The sequence below is a fragment of the Manis javanica genome, chromosome 10 (assembly GCF_040802235.1).
Source record: "Manis javanica isolate MJ-LG chromosome 10, MJ_LKY, whole genome shotgun sequence".
Classification (NCBI taxonomy): Eukaryota; Metazoa; Chordata; class Mammalia; order Pholidota; family Manidae; genus Manis; species Manis javanica.
The window spans coordinates 99,112,766-99,130,975 of NC_133165.1; the positions used below are offsets into that span (position 1 = coordinate 99,112,766).

The window sequence follows — 18,210 nt, forward strand, 5'->3', positions numbered from 1 at the left end:
AAAATGCAAGAGCACTGGGATGAAGTCCGGAGGGAGATCACAGATGTCAGGAAGGAAATCACAGAAGTGAAACAAACCCTGGAAGGATTTATAAGCAGAATGGATAAGATGCAAGAGGCCATTGAAGGAATAGAAACCAGAGAACAGGAACGTATAGAAGCTGACATAGAGAGAGATAAAAGGATCTCCAGGAATGAAACAATACTAAGAGAACTATGTGACCAATCCAAAATGAACAATATCCATATTATAGGGGTACCAGAAGAAGAAGAGAGAGGAAAAGGGATAGAAAGTCTCTTTGAAGAAATAATTGCTGAAAACTTCCCCAAACTGGGGGAGGAAATAATCGAACAGACCACAGAAATACACAGAACCCCAAACAGAAAGGATCCAAGGAGGACAACACCAAGACACATAATAATTAAAATGGCAAGGATTAAGGACAAGGAAAGAGTTTTAAAGGCAGCTAGAGAGAAAAAGATCACCTATAAAGGAAAACCCATCAGGCTATCATCAGACTTCTCAACAGAAACCCTACAGGCCAGAAGAGAATGGCATGATATATATAATACAATGAAACAGAAGGGCTTGAACCAAGGATACTGTATATCCAGCATGACTATCATTTAAATATGATGGCAGGATTAAACAGTTCCCAGACAAGCAAAAGCTGAGAGAATTTGCTTCCCACAAACCACCTCTACAGGGCATCTTACAGGGACTGCTCTAGATGGGAGCACTCCTAGAAAGAGCACAGAAGAAAATACCCAACATATGAAGAATGGAGGAGGAATAAGAAGGGAGAGAAATAAAGAATCATCAGACTGTGTATATAATGACTCAATAAGCGAGCTAAGTTAAGCGGTAAGATACTAAAGAGGCTAACCTTGAACCTTCGGTAACCATGAATTTAATGCCTTCAATGGCAATAAGTACATACCTCTCAATAGTCACCCTAAATGTAAATGGACTTAATACACCAATCAAAAGACACAGAGTAATAGAATGGATAAAAAAGCAAGACCCATCTATATGCTGCTTACAAGAAACTCACCTCAAACCCAAAGACATGCACAGACTAAAAGTCAAGGGATGGAAAAACATATTTCAGGCAAACAACAGTGAGAAGAAAGCAGGGGTTGCAGTACTAATATCAGACAAAATAGACTTCAAAACAAAGAAAGTAACAAGAGATAAAGAAGGACACTACATAAAGATAAAGGGCTCCATTCAACAAGAGGATATAACCATTCTAAATATACATGCACCCAACACAGGAGCACCAGCATATGTGAAACAAATACTAACAGAACTAAAGAGGGAAACAGACTGCAATGCATTCATTTTAGGAGACTTCAATACACCACTCACCCCAAAGGATAGATCCACTGGGCAGAAAATAAGTAAGGACACAGAGGCACTGAACAACACACTAGAACAGATGGACCTAACAGACATCTATAAAACTCTACATCCAAAAGCAACAGGATATACATTCTTCTCAAGTGCACATGGAACATTCTCCAGAATAAACCACATACTAGCTGACAAAAAGAGCCTCACTAAATTCCAAAATATTGAAATTCTACCAATGAATTTTTTAGACCAGAAAGGTATAAAACTAGAAATAAATTCTACAAAGAAAATAAAAAAGCTCACAAACACATGGAGGCTTAACAACATGCTTCTAAATAATCAATGGATCAATGAACAAATCAAAATAGAGATCAAGGAATATATAGAAACAAATGACAACAACAATACAAAGACCCAACTTCTGTGGGACGCAGCGAAAGCAGTCTTAAGAGAAAAGTATATAGTGATCCAGGCACACTTGAAGAAGGAAGAACAATCCCAAATGAATAATCTAACATCACAATTATTGAAACTGGAAAAAAAAGAACAAGTGAGGCCTAAAGTCAGCAGAAGGAGGGACATAATAAAGATCAGAGAAGACATAACAAAAATTGAGAAGAATAAAACAATAGCAAAAATCAATGAAATCAAGAGCTGGTTCTGTGAGAAAATAAACAAAACAGATAAGCCTCTAGCCAAACTTATTAAGAGAAAAAGAGAATCAACACAAATCAACATAATCAGAAATGAGAATGGAAAAATCACGACAGACTCCACAGAAATACAAAGAATTATTAAAGACTATTATGAAAACCTATATGTCAACAAGCTGGAAAACCTAGAAGACATGGACAACTTCCTAGAAAAATACAACCTCCCAAGACTGACCAAGAAAGAAACACAAAAGTTAAACAAACCAATTACGAGCAAAGAAATTGAAACGGTAATCAAAAAACTACCCAAGAACAAAACCCCGGGGCCGGACAGATTTACCTTCGGAATTTTATCAGACACACAGAGAAGACATAATACCCATTCTCCTTAAAGTTTTCCAAAAAATAGAAGAGGAGGGAATACTCCCAAACTCATTCTATGAAGCCAACATCACCCTAATACCAAAACCAGGCAAAGACCCCACCAAAAAAGAAAATTACAGACCAATATCCCTGATGAATGTAGATGCAAAAATACTCAATAAAATATTAGCAAACAGAATTCAACAGCATATCAAAAGGATCATACACCATGACCAAGTGGAATTCATCCCAGGGAAGCAAGGATGGTACAACATTCGAAAATCCATCAACATTATCCACCACATCAACAAAAAGAAAGACAAAAACCACGTGATCATCTCCATAGATGCTGAAAAAGCATTTGACAAAATTCAACATCCATTCATGATAAAAAATCTCAGCAAAATGGGAATAGAGGGCAAGTACCTCAACATAATAAAGGGCATATATGATAAACCCACAGTCAACATTATACTGAACAGCGAGAACCTGAAAGCTTTTCCTCTGAGATCGGGAACTAGACAGGGATGCCCACACTCCCCACTGTTATTTAACATAGTACTGGAGGTCCTAGCCATGGCAATCAGACAAAACAAAGAAATACAAGGAATCCAGATTGGTAAAGAAGAAGTTAAACTGTCACTATTTGCAGATGATATGATATTGTACATAAAAAACCCTAAAAACTCCACTCCAAAACTACTAAAACTGATATCAGAATACAGCAAAGTTGCAGGATACAAAATTAACACACAGAAATCTGTGGCTTTCCTATACACTAACAATGAACCAATAGAAAGAGAACTCAGGAAAACAATTCCATTCACAATTGCATCAAAAAGAATAAAATACCTAGGAATAAACCTAACCAAAGAAGTGAAAGACCTATACCCTGAAAATTACAAGTCACTCTTAAGAGAAATTAAAGGGGACACTAACAAATGGAAACTCATCCCATGCTCATGGCTAGGAAGAATTAATATCATCAAAATGGCCATCCTGCCCAAAGCAATATACAGATTTGATGCAATCCCTCTCAAATTACCAGCAACATTCTTCAATCAATTGGAACAAATAATTCAAAAATTCATATGGAAACACCAAAGACCCCGAATAGCCAAAGCAATCCTGAAAAAGAAGAATAAAGTAGGGGGGATCTCACTCCCCAACTTCAAGCTCTACTACAAAGCCATAGTAATCAAGACAATTTGGTACTGGCACAAGAACAGAGCCACAGACCAGTGGAACAGATTAGAGACCCCAGAAATTAACCCAAACATATATGGTCAATTAATATTTGATAAAGGAGCCATGGACATACAATGGCAAAATGACAGTCTCTTCAACAGATGGTGCTGGCAAAAGTGGACAGCTACATGTAGGAGAATGAAACTGGACCATTGTCTAACCCCATACACAAAAGTAAATTCAAAATAGATCAAAGACCTGAATGTAAGTCATGAAACCATTAAACTCTTAGAAAAAAACATAGGCAAAAACCTTTTAGACATAAACATGAGTGACCTCTTCTTGAACATATCTCCCTGGACAAGGAAAACAACAGCAAAAATGGACAAGTGGGACTATATTAAGCTGAAAAGCTTCTGTACAGCAAAAGACACCATCAATAGAACAAAAAGGTACTCTACAGTATGGGAGAATATATTTGTAAATGACAGATCCGAGAAAGGCTTGACGTCCAAAATATATAAAGAGCTCACACACCTCAACAAACAAAAATCAAATAATCCAATTAAAAAATGGGCAGAGGAACTGAACAGACAGTTCTCCAAAAAAGAAATACAGATGGCCAACAGACACATGAAAAGATGCTCCACATCACTAATTATCAGAGAAATGCTAATTAAAACTACAATGAGGTATCACCTCATACAAGTAAGGATGGCTGCCAGCCAACAGACAAACAACAAATGTTGGCGAGGCTGTGGAGAAAGGGGAACCCTCCTACACTGCTGGTGGGAATGTAAATTAGTTCAACCATTGTGGAAAGCAGTATGGAGGTTCATCAAAATGCTCAAAACAGCCCTACCATTTGACCCAGGAATTCCACTCCTAGGAATTTACCCTAAGAACGCAGCAATCAAGTTTGAGAAAGACAGATGCACCCCTATGTTTATCGCAGCACTATTTACAGTAGCCAAGAATTGAAAGCAACCTAAATGTCCATCGGTAGATGAATGGATAAAGAAGATCTGGTATGTATACACAATGGAATACTACTCAGCCATAAAAAGAGGGCAAATCCTACCATTTGCAGCAACATGGATGGAGCTGGAGGGTATTATGCTCAGTGAAATAAGCCAAGTGGAGAAAGAGAAATACCAAATGATTTCACTCATCTGTAGAGTATAAGAACAAAGGAAAAACTGAAGGAACAAAACAGCAGCGGAATTACAGAACCCAAAAATGGACCAACAGGTACCAAAGGGAAAGGGACTGGGGAGGATGGGTGGGTAGGGAGGGATAAGGGTGGGGAAGAAGAAAGGGGGTATTAAGATTAGCATGCATGGGAGGGGAGGGAGAATGGAGAGGGTTGTACAACACAGAGAAGACAAGTAGTGATTCTACAACATTTTGCTATGCTGATGGACAGTGACTGTAAAGTGGTTTATAGGGGGGACCTGGTATAGGGGAGAGCCTAGTAAACATAATATTCTTCATGTAAGTATAGATTAAAGATTTAAAAAAAGAAAGAAAAGGGGGATTACTCCTTGATAGGATAAAACTAACTGTAAATCAATGATTAATGCATGCTTTAAATATCCTTAATTTTGATCACTTAAAGGGTGTCAGATGATCAGCTATGGAGGTACACTTTTCTGATAATAGTCCTTTCTCTTAAAAAAAAAAAGGCAGTTCCTGTGTGGTGACCTCCAATGAGTTCTACACAATGGTATAAAGGGCATATCAAAGTGTGAGCAAAGGGTCTGTGTGTGTTTATTCAGAGGATCAAAGCCTTATTTGGCTACCCAGAAAATGAACTAAGATACGATATGAAGAAGAACTTCCATCATCAGCACTCTCTGGAAGAGTCATACAAGAAGATCATCATCAAAAAACCTCAACGAAGATCCAGGCGATGCTGCAGTTGTAGCTGCATCCTCCCACCGGTTCCTGCACTTGCCACTGGAATGAAGAAGGAGATATCTAAGCTGGCCTGTGCTTTCAGTAAAACAACAAATTTGACTGGATCTATACTGTTGGAACTCAACCAAGAATTAGGAGAAGTGCAAGTTGTAGCACTCCAAAATCTTACAACTACAGACTATCTACTGTTAAAAGAACGTATGGGATATGAATAGTTCCCAGGAATGGGTTGTTCTAATTTGTCTGATTTCTCTCAGACTGTGTTTAAGTACAGTTGGACAATATCCATCATATCATAGACAAATTTTCACAAATGCCTAGGGTGCCTAACTGGTTTTCTTGGCTTCACTGGAGATGGCTGGTAATTGTAGATCTGCTTTGGTTATGTAACTCTATTCCTATTATGTTAATGTGTGCACAATTTAATTAGTAGTTTAAAACCTATACATGCTTAAGTTACTCTACAAGAAGATATGACAAATAAATAATCAATCCTCCCATGTTTTTTCCATCTGCTACCTCTATAGCTTTTCTTCTTCCTTTCTAATTACAACCCTTAAATAGAATTCGTGCCTCATATCGAATTTACCGAGTATCATAATTCCTCCAAGTGGTAAAGATACCTCAAGACAAATGCTGGGCATAGAAGCCACAGGGCATAAATCTGCAAAGAAGTAAAAAGCTAACCTTTTCAAACAATATGGCTTCTCTCTCACTTACCAACTTTACATCTCCCTGTATGGCCCCAGAAGATGACTGGTTAGCCAGAGACGGGTAAGATTCCTCAAGGGAGGAACAACCTAAGACAGGCACAGTCGCAGGAGGGCCATCAGGTGAGAAATTGGGGATCAACAGTGGTGAGGCTTAGAATCTCACCCCACCTGTTTTGAGAGAAATCTGCATCTGTGGATGTTTTAATGCCCTTGTCTAGCTTGGATTAACACATAGTCTACAGGCACACACCTGATCATCTACATTTGCTCTCTTACAACACTAAACTATGTTTTCTAACTTTATCTTGCATCTACCTACCACTTCAGCATTTTATTAAAAATAAAAATAATAATAATAATAAAGGGAGAAATGTGGGATCCACATATAAATCAAGTATAAAAATCAAATGAATATTCATATTTCACCTGATTGTTTATAGTTCATAATGCGTGATCAAAACCAAAAGTTTCTATGATGAATGCCCTTGTACTGTTCACCATGTAAGAACTTATTCACTATGTAAGAATTTGTTCACCATGTAAGAACTTGTTCGTTATGCTTCAGAGGATTGGAGACTGATGAGAATTAGGCTTGAGATGCATTGATGATTGTGCATTGAGCATTGACTCCCCTATACAGAATTTTATTGTTGTTAACAACCATTTGATCAATAAATATGAGAGATGCCCTCTCAAAAAAAAATAATAATAATAATAATGTTTATAAAAACTATGAAAATTTGAAAAATCATTGTTAAATTAAAAAAGCAGCATTCCAAAGTGTATATACAACATGACAACTATATATGTGTGTGCATATACATGTATATATGTGCACATACTTGCACAGAAAAAAATCAAGATATTGATCAAATTTTTTTGTTTGAACAGTTGGCAATTTTTTTCTTATTCGTTTTCTTCATTTTTCCTCTTTTGCTGAAAAAGCATGTCATACTTTCTGTAATAAAAAACTGAATATTCACCATGTAGAATACTAACTTACAAGGAGAGAACAAAATAATCACTTTCTTCCAAAGTCCTGAGATCTCTCTGAAGGTAGCCCTATAGCCAGTCAAACCTTCCTCTCAATTCAGTTTTCTGCTTGGGTAGAATCTTAACAAATATATCTTAACAAATACATATGAACACAGATACATACTTAATATAACCAGGTAGGCATATCCTGAGTGATTTTATTTTTAATGTAAGTCACATTAACTCTTGCTTAAAATACTCTAGTGGCTCCTCATTTGAAGTAGAATAAAGTTAAAACTCTGCCCAGAAACTCAGTTGGCCCCTAACTAACTCTTTGACCTAAATCTTTAACACGTGGTCAGACTCACTAACGGGCAGCCCCTCTGGCCTTTGCTCTTGTGCTTCACTCTTCCTAACACAGAGGTCTTCACATGACTAGCCCCTTCCCATTAAAGGCCTCGACTCAAATGGCATCTTCTCAGAGAGGCCTTCTGTGACCACACAGTCTAACTTGCCATCTACTTCTTGTCCCCATCATTTGTGTCCACCACCTTTATATTTTTTCTTACATAGCATTTGTCACTAATGAAACATTTCTTTACTTGCTATTATGTCTCCCTTCTAGAATGCAAAATTTTCACCACTGTATACTCCATATGTAAAGAGTATCTGATATATAGCAAGAAAATAACAAATATATGTTAAAGGGACAAATATTAAAGAAAGGGGGTGATATGAAAAGTAGCTGTCCAATGTACAAATTTTGGTGTAGAACTCTTAACAAACATTCAGCTGGTTTCCAGACTTACTAGTTTCGTGGTAATGATGCAGCTGATATAAATTAATATACATGCAAATAAATATATATACTTCTGAGTAAAGGCAAGAAGTAGAGAAACATGCACTGGTGAATATGAGAATATAAGTCTATTTACCACAGACAGTAGGAGTAAGGGAAGGGGTAGGAATTGCGTTCAATGAAAGCAATAAAGAATAAGAGTGTGGGTGATGATAGATGACCCGAGAGAACTGGCTTCCAGTGGTGGCTGAGGTATAAGGAGATGAGTCCAGGAAGTCTCCTTGCATAGAGTGGATACTTGGTTCTATGTGTGAGTCTGCTGCATGCCAGGCAGCTTCTTATTCAGATAACCTCCAGAAGCATGGCTGAAATTAGACTATTAATAATCACCAATTAAAGGATTTTTCTTAAAGGTCTATTAAACTATTATATTGACTATATTAGGATCTGTTTTCTTCTATATCACCACGTCATTAAGCAGAACACTATGAATAAAGAAACGAAATGATGTAACATTTCTTATAGGCCACAAGACTCAGGTCCTTCCAAATGCTGGACAAGATCAATATCTCCAGAATTAATGTTAAGAAAAAAAAATTAATAAAAACAAAATCACTTAAAAAATCCAGTGAAAACAAAATGTACAAGAATATATCTTACAGTGATTATAAATACAGAAGAATTATGTAAACAAATTAGACTTATGAAAAAATTTGTGTTGAAACATTAATATAAAGTATAATTCTGAAATTAAGACAGGCAAAATTGGAAAGCCATGTGACATCGTGTCTATTTTTCTAAGGCACAAAAACGAAATGATCCTCAACAGAAGCACCTCAGATATGCTGACCTTTTTTTGAGCTTAAACATGTAAGGACTGCTGAATAGGTATAATCCTCATTGTATACAGATGAAGAAACTGAAGCATTAAAATAAATCAGTCTTACTAACTGTATCTGAGAAACTATGTAAATAGTTGTCTTTGAAGTGCTCTGACCTGAGGAAATGAGGTTACATTAAGAATGGAAATACACATATTTTTTGGTGTTTGTGTTAAATGTAAGTTGCTGAAGTACAAAGCAATTTAGGAGTAAATTACAAACTTAATTACCATAAAATGATGAGCCCTAAAATAATCCTTATTCAATGTATTTTAGATTGCCAATTGTCCATTGATCACGATGAAAAATGGCTCATCAAAGGTGTACAACTTTCTGTAATTTCTTCTCCACATTCACGTGACAATGGTAAATTGCTCAAGTTTCCACCTTGTACTCCCATCAACACTACATGTTTGAAAAATCTATATACTGCTTACAGTCAAGGATTACAAATGAAATCCACATTCTTCCTTTTCATTTCTTTTTAGCTCCTCCATCTATCCTGCCATTCCCTCATTACTACCCACCTATTCCTTCCTCTCCCTTTTTACCTGTTCTCTCCCTAAAGCTCAATCTCCTCTCCTTTATAATGACCCCCAGCCTGCCACCTTTGCACCCAAGAAGAAGCAATGTTTTACTCACTTTTCTAATAGGTTAAGCTACTATCTAGGAGGCCACAGGGGCTGACTGTCACACACTAGGGTGAAAGCAAAACCATCCTAGGAATTGGGGTTGGGTAAGGGGCAGGATAACAGGGGAAAGAGGTACATGGAGAAGAAGAGAAGATCAGTGACCCAGCCTGAGCTGTGCCTTTTAATATCAAGATTGTATCCTTCAGCTCTGGGAAATATTTTTTTTTCTTTCAATAATTTCTTCCTTTCATTTTCATCCTTTTCTTTCCAGATCGTCTGGTAATTAGATGTTAGAGCTCTTGGATTCATCATATTTGACTTTCATTTTTTTCCCTCCCTGGTTTTCATTCTTTATTTTCCAATCCTTTGTTAATGTTTATGTTTTAGCAATCATATTTCTACTGTCTCAAGAGTTTTTCTCATTCTCTGTATGTTTCTCAAAGCAACATCTTCTGTACTGTTCAACTATGTGGATATTGTAAGACTCTATTTCATATCTCATAAAATGAGTCATATTGCCAAGAGGTGTTTTTATGCCTACCAGAGAAGAGAAAGTCATAAATGAAGCAGGCAGGAATCTGGTCAGTTAGCGTGTAAAGGAAGTAACTGCTTGGCTATGTTAGAGGTGATAAGTGCATGGCTGCAGAGTACTTTTTCACAGAGTAAAATACATACTGCAAGTTGTGAGTTTTTAGTGGTATGAAGGATGTGCTAAGGTTATCACGATCCTAATTCTGAACATTGTGTTTGAGAATTCTCCCCTCTGTCATAGTGAAACGAGTGTGAATGCCAAGAATGGGAACACACATCAGTTTTCCAGATTCTGAGCATTTCCATAAGTCCTTTCCAACACCTGAAATGCCCAACCTATTCTCAGCCTCTGTTAACCCATCCATACAGAGTAGGTACACAAAAAATTATTTCTTCTCTGCCCTTCAAACCAAAGACACATACGGAGTCCATATGCAGATTGGGAAAGGGAATGAGTGAGAAAACAGCATTTTTTTCTTTATGAGCTCCCATGAAGACAGGTGACTGTAGCTGAAAGGACAGTAATTCCCTGGGTTGGCTGTGTTCTAAGGAGTCAGGCTTGATGCCCCTTTACAGCAGCTCTCATAAGCAACCTTGTAAATGAGAAACTGAGGTGCAGAGAAGTCAATTAACTTGTTTATGCTGACTTTTATCAAGTAGCAGAGGAGAATATTTCAACTCAGGTCTATTTGGACCTAATGCCCAGAGCCTCTCCCCTTTTTTCCCTCCTTTATCATTCCTCTTAGTAGTCATGCCTTCTAAGAGAAGTACTGTTCACATTTGCATCTTCAGATGTTTCTCTGGCAATAGTGTGCAAATGGGTTGACCTGGTCCATCTTCCCTTGGAAAAGGGATATTGAATTATGTCATAGATACTGCTAAATGTACATGGATCACCAGGTCAATTAGGAAAAGAATTAACAAAGGTTTCCAATTATTCTAGTGTCTCTGGCACATTCTACTGTGGTGTATTCTGGGTTTGATCTTTGCTGCAGTTAGGAATGGATTCTGTATTTACATTCAGAGATATATTTCACATTTCCTTTTTTTTCTTTTTGCTATTTTAATTGTATAGGTATTTCTTTCCCTACTTGCCCTACCTGATATTTCATTGTTTAGCTGTTGAATATCTGTTGCTTTCATTTTTAATATGGTTCCTTTTCATGCACTATAGAAGTGAAGCCTGGCATTTTAAAAATTGGAAATGGCTTAGTATAATTGAAAGAGGCAGATAGAGATAAGTTTGAATCATAGCTTTGTAACTTACGAGGTGTATGCTTTTGGTCAATCAACTAACCTGTCTATAATTTTGTATCATTTGTAAAAGAAGGGACTTATGCCTACCTTATGGGGTGATATGAAAATTAGAGAATGTGCTTAAAGCACACAGAACATACCAGGGCCATGGTAATCTCTCAATAAATTGTAGCCATTTTTTTTTCTTGCTCTCTTTTAAAAGTGTAAACCATTATACCTCTTAATAAATCATCCAGTCTTTGCTTGAGTATCTCCAGGGATGAAAGCGTGTTCTGTAAAGTTCCAGCTCTAGCAAATACAAGCTATGGGACCTCAGAAATAAAATACTTTGAGTCTTAATTTCATCACTTATAAAATGAGGATAATAATAGTACCTATATCCTAGGATCATAGTAAGGAATAAATGACATATACTGCTTATATTAAGTGGAGCACCCAGTAAATACTCAACAAATGTTAGCTAGTAGTAGAAATAGTAAAAGTCGGGCATTTCCTAATAATACTACATCTGGAATCACCTGCTTTATTTTTTTCCATGGCAATAGTTGCTCAAGTTCTGTCTTATTTGTGATTTTAGTCATAATAAAGAATAGATACAAATAAATATTACACATGTTTTAATGCACTTATTATGAGGTTGGTTTGTACTATGCATACTGTCCTTTAACTTGCAAACCCTACCAAAGTTGCCAGTGTTGTTTCCAGAGGCCTAGAACTGAAGAGAAAAGTCAATTTGCCTTTGTATAAGAAGGAATTAGACAGAAACTTGCATTTATATTGTAAGATCTTCATAACAATCCTATAAACAGGAAGTAGCCTAATTTTAAAGAACAGGAGGCAAAGATTAAGTTACTTGTCCAAGATTATACAGTCAATAAACAACAGTGAGAAAAATTACTTGACTAAATTTTAAGGCTCATTAAGGCAGAAATCACATATAACTCTTACTTTATATCATCCACAGTACCTGGCACAAAAATAAATCAATTTGAGGGTATGATGCATGTTTATGTTGTTTACTGCTCCATACCCTGAATATAACAAATGGCCAATAAATATTTGTGGAACAAATGGACAGATGAATGCATAAAAGAATAGGGAAATGAGGAGGGACTCTAAATGAACTGAGATTCTTATCAAGCCATCAATTTTTTGAATTTATAGAAAGAATAATAAATGTATTTAGCAGTTCAACCACCCTGGAGCACAATGTAAAATGATAAATCAATTGAATACACACAAGGTAAAAGAGACATAAAAAAGCAACAATATCCTCTTCAAGAGAGAAATGCTATTGTAAAAAATATTGTATGGTAGACAGTACATAGGCTTACCTTACTGGGAGAAACTAAGCCCTCTTTAAACTTTTTTTTTCATAGAAAAGTATTCACATGGGTTTTTGGATCAAACATAATAGATCTGCAAACTTGGGCAACTTAGTATCTTGAAACTCAATTTTCTCAAGGTCAAGTGAAAATATTTCATATTTCATAGGATTTTGGTGGAATTTAAATGACATAAGGAATATAAAGTGCCTATCAGCATAACTGGCATGCACTATGCACTCAATAAAATACTAGATATTATTATTAACATTACTATCATCATTATCATAATACTTTCCTAAAAATATATAAAATGGAGCTTCTCTGATGGTCCAAATTCTATTCCAATTATTTCAGAAGTTATAAAAATGACTGCATGAAATATAAAAATGTGGATCAAATGATGCTTGATAGTAAAGCTAAAACGCATTCCTCTTTATATGCCTGTATCTCCTACCTTCTGCCTAAATACAGATAACAGGTATCTGCTCCTTGAACGAGTATGTAACAGATTAAATGTATACTGACCTAATACTGTAGTCATTGTTTTAGTTTCCTTTAGCCACTATAACAGGTCAAACTTAGTAACTTTAAACACCATTAATTTATTGTTTGACAGTTATTGAGATCAGATGTCTGAAAAGAGTTTTATGGGGCTAAACTCAAAATGCAAGCAGGCTGGTTACTTCTGGATACTCTAGGAGAGAATAGTTTTCCTGCCTTTTCCATTTTCAAGAAGCACCTGCATTCTTTCACTCACAGCTTGTTCTATCTTTGAAGTTAGCAAAATAGCATTATAAAATTTGTCTGCTTTCCTCCTCATATCGTCTTCCCTATCATATGAACCCTTATGAATAAATTGGGTCCACCTAGGCAATCCAGGATAATCTCCCCATCTCAATATCTTGAATCACATTGGCAGTACCTTTTGTCATATAAATTAACATAGTCACAGGTTCCAGGGATTAGAACAGGGACATTTATATAGGGATGAGGACATTATTCTATTTATACTGGTCATCCTCTGGGCCCTAAAGAATTACATCCATTCACATGTAAAATCCATTTACCCACTTCAACATCCCCCCCAAGACTCAACACATTACATCGGCTTAAACTGAAAAATCTCATCAGCTCAAAAGTCCCAAATCTCATCATCTAAATCAATCAGATGCAGAAGAAATTCTGGGTATAATCCATCCTGAGGCAAAATTCCTCTTTATCTGTGAATATTGAAATTAGAAAACAAGTTACTGGCTCCCAGAGCACACTGGTAGGACAGGTACCATAGAATAATAATTATAGATATTCCCATGAAAGGATAAAAGGGAGTCAACAGTCATGGGCAATTTAGAAAACCCACTAGGCAAACCCCAGTGGGCTTCAAGGCCTAAGAATAATCCTTTGTAGTTCTCAGCTCCATCCTCTGGGCCCTCAGCCCTATACTCTGAGTCTTAATTCCTATTTCATAAAGATTAACATTTATTTGTAGCTGAATAGTTTTATAAGCTTGTTTCTTGCCAGTAAGAACCCTTTCCTTTAGGAATCCAACTGTGTCTTCTCCTTGTTCCTTTCAGTCCAAGCTGGCACTGTCTTTGCTAATATACTGCTCTCAAAAACCTTGTGGGTATCTCATGTATGTCACAGAAATTAATTCCATTAAACAAGAAGATCCTCCTCAGACCTTTCCTGGATAATGCCATCTCTTGATTGTGCTGAGATGGCTAAGACCTCTTCAAAGATCCCTCTGTGTGACTGGACAATCCGATTTTCTGATCCTACTGAGGCACTAGAAAAAAATCCAGATGCAGCTTTGGTTCTCTCTCCAGTACATACTTTCTTGACAGAGAATCTACAAATTTTAGCAACGTTTAAAAATCTGGATAGGCAAAGAATGTCTCAACATATCAAATCCTGGTTCCTTCTTGCTTACAAGTTACTCAATTTATCTCTTTCCTCCCACATTTTGCTATAGGCAACAAGAAGAAACCAGGCTGCCATTCGACACTTTGCTTGGAAATTTCCTCAGCTAAATATCCAAGTTCATCACTTATCAGTTCTACCTTCCACATAATTATAGAATACAATTCTTCTAGGCTTTCTACTACTATACAGTATCCCCTTTCTTCCAGTTTTTAATAGCATGTTTCTCATTTACTTCTCAGTTCTTATAAAAAATACCTTTAACATTGATATGTCTACCAACGCACTATAATGATTCAGGTATTCTCTAAAATACTGGTTTTCACTACCATTCTCCTCCTTCCTTCTGAATCCTCACCAGTACTGCCTTTAACAACCATGCTTCTACAAACATTCTGTTCATGACTATTTAGGTATTTTTTAAGACAATACATGTTTTCTCCTCCCTATCACTTCTGAGCCCTCCCTGGCAGAATCTTTAACATTTATATTTCTGTTCAAGGCAATCTAGGCTTCTTCTATCATGCTACTCCAGATTCTTTCATTTTCTATACACTGCCCAATTCCAAAACCACTTCCACATTTTTATGTATTTCTTAGAGCAGCATCCCACTTCCAGATACCAATATCTGTATTTATTAGTTTCCCAGGGCTGCAATAACAAACTACCACAAACTTAGCAGCTGAAAATAACACACATTTATTCTCTTACAGTTTTGGATATCAAAAGTCCAAAACGATTCTCACTGTGCTCAACTCAAGGTTTTGGCAGGGCTGGTTCCTTCTGGGAGCTTAAGGGCATAGGGGATAATCCATTTCCTACTTTTCAGACACCTGCATTCCTAGGCTCATGCTGTACCATTTCGACCTCTGCTTCCATCATCCAATATCCTTCTCTGACTGACCCTCCTGCCTCTCCCGTATGAAGGCCATTGTGATTACACTGGGCCCACCTGGGTAATCCAGGCTAACTTCCCCTTTCAAGACCCTCAACTTAATCACATCTGCAGAGTCCCTTTACCATATGAGGTCACATATTCACAAGCTATGAAGATTAGGATGTAGACATCTTTTGGGGAAATTCATCTGCCTTACCACAGCCTGTTCCTTATTAACTGAATTCTATCTAAAATGTTTAACCCATATTTTCAATTACATTGTCTTAAACACTGCCCCCACTGATTGACTGTCCATCTTACCGAACTGACATTTTATCATTTCCACATTTCAAACATTGGTTCTTTCAAAAGTTTCAGTAAGAAGAAATTCATCAGCAGAAATAGACTATGTACTGAATCACACAATTCCTGAAGCTGGGAATTGATATCTGAGTAATTCTTTGACTCATTATTACTGCCTGGAGTATTTCAGGAGTATGTAATAATTTTATTACAGGGGTAAAAAAGTTAAACCTCTATCAGAAAACCACAATGCTTGTGAAGTTGAAAGGTACCTAAAGGATCACCTTGTTTTCAAGGATGAGAAAAATAAGGCCCAGGTGGTTAAATGATTTGCCCAATGACACAAACTCTAATGTAGAGGAGAGGGAGAATAAATTTATTTTAAGAATATCTAATGACTAAGTATATGAAAATCTGTTGTAAGAGCAAGCATCCAGAAAGCTGCTGCATTCTTGTAAAAAGAATTTCTTAATATAAGGTTGAGGTAGATTTTTACTTAACCATCGGAGCTACTTAAGTATATACTAAAGTACAATACTAATAAGGGCAAGTACTAATAAGGTAGTTTTCTAAATAGCTAGAGGAATTTCAGATCAATGTCATCAGATTCATGAAAATAGAGACATATCTGCCAGAATGCTACACATGATGATTATCAGGCCAAATAAAAGAGGTTCTACAGTTGGTCTAAAGTCTGGTTTGGGAAAAAACCTGAAGGCCCATAGGACATACAAGCAATATAGTTTCTGGTTTCCCTGAACACAAGGCAATTAACTCAGTACTTAATGGAAGCCTGAGATAAATATCTTGGAATATACATGCATGACATAGAAGTGCTTTTATGCAAATAGGTATATCTTCACTTTATTTTTTTAATCACATAAATTAAATTACACTATGTCCAGTGCTTCCTATTCCTTTCACAAAACAGCTGAACCAGTTGGATACACTTAAAATGTTAGTTTGATTACTAAATGTATATTAGGTTTATTGCCTTTCCTAATTACAAGTAATATAGACATGAAGCAGAAATTAAGATGTAATGACTTCAGATTGATATTGGATTGTGATTGAACAATGAATAGTTCTCTCAATAAATAAAGGAAAAATACCCATATTACTATAAATAAACAGATATTTCTATATGAAGGGAAGAAAAATGTTTTGACTTATAGAACAAACTAAAGACTCAAAAACTATGGCTTTATATATATTTGCACGTATGTGTGTATGTGTTAGGTATCTTGTGCAACAATAAAGATATTTTAATCTTATTGAATTGATAACATTTATAACAGTTGGCAAAAACTTCTCAGGCATATATATATATATACACATATACACACACACACACACACAGTCTAATAGTGGGTAAAGAATAGAATGTAAGTGTGATGTTTAAGGATGTTTAAGGCTCTTTACATGGTATGGTCAAGATACAGATGTCTAGGGAAAAGCTTTAAAAAATCTCATTGGCAATTTGAGGGTATGTCAAACATAAAATTTATCGTGATTGTAAAAATAGACATTGCTAATAAAAATAGCTTTATTCTTTCTGTTAATAGAAATAATTATCCTAATAAAAATAAAAGTACAAAGAAAATAAAAATGACAACATCCAGAGATAAGCACTTTCACTGAACATAGTTTCATACCCAAACACACACACAGATGATTTTACATAAATTGGACCATGTGTATAATGCTAGTTCAAAATCTGTTTGCTTTGCTCTGTTTTTCTTTAAAAAAAATGTCAGGGATATCTTTTCAGGTCAATAGACAGAGAACTACATAATCATTTTTATGGCTGCAGAGTTTTCTGTCACAGAATGCTCCATAATTTACTTAACCAAACCCCTACTGTAAGATATTAATCTTGTTTATGATCTCCTTTTACCACAACAAACCTTGACACACATCCTGTGCCAACTTTACCAACTTGCCCAATTTTCTCTTTAAGGTAAACTGTCTACTACCATTCTAACTGTTCACAATTAGAAATGCTTAATAAGAGTATGTATATTTTAAACTCATAATTAATTGTTTGTTCCACACATTTTGAAAGCAATTTGCCAGGATGTATTTAGACCCTTAGATGGGTCCCTGGGGGCAGGGGGTGGTCTGCCAGAGCTGTGGCAGGCAGGACAGCCTGGTGAGGGGGCATGGGGTGAGGTGCAGAGGACAGCCCCTCTGAGGGGAGGGGCTGCTGGATGGAGACAAAGGGTGTGTGCTGGCACAGGTCACAGGGGCAGGAGAGGATGGTGGGGTGGTTTAGACCTAGGTGGAGGCTTTGGTTTGAGAGGAGAGGAGCAGGATTACTACTGGCAGGTGAGATTGGGGCTTCAAAGAACAAAGGCTACTGTGAATTGATGTATCAGGCACAAGTAGAGATTCTGATGCCACGTTCTAGTGAGCATCAGTATCTGTGCACCTCAACATCTGTGCACCCCTACGTCTACCTGGACTGTGCCCTCTGCGCACCTCCAGCTTTTCGAACCCTGACATTAACTGGG

General features: G+C 36.6%; 1 protein-coding gene across 14 annotated transcripts in view; it reads right to left on the reverse strand.

Annotated features, from left to right (window-relative positions):
• ANKS1B (ankyrin repeat and sterile alpha motif domain containing 1B) overlaps window positions 1-18,210 on the reverse strand; it is a 995,298-nt gene that overhangs the window by 709,015 nt on the left and 268,073 nt on the right. The gene's annotated exons all lie outside the window — the stretch shown is intronic.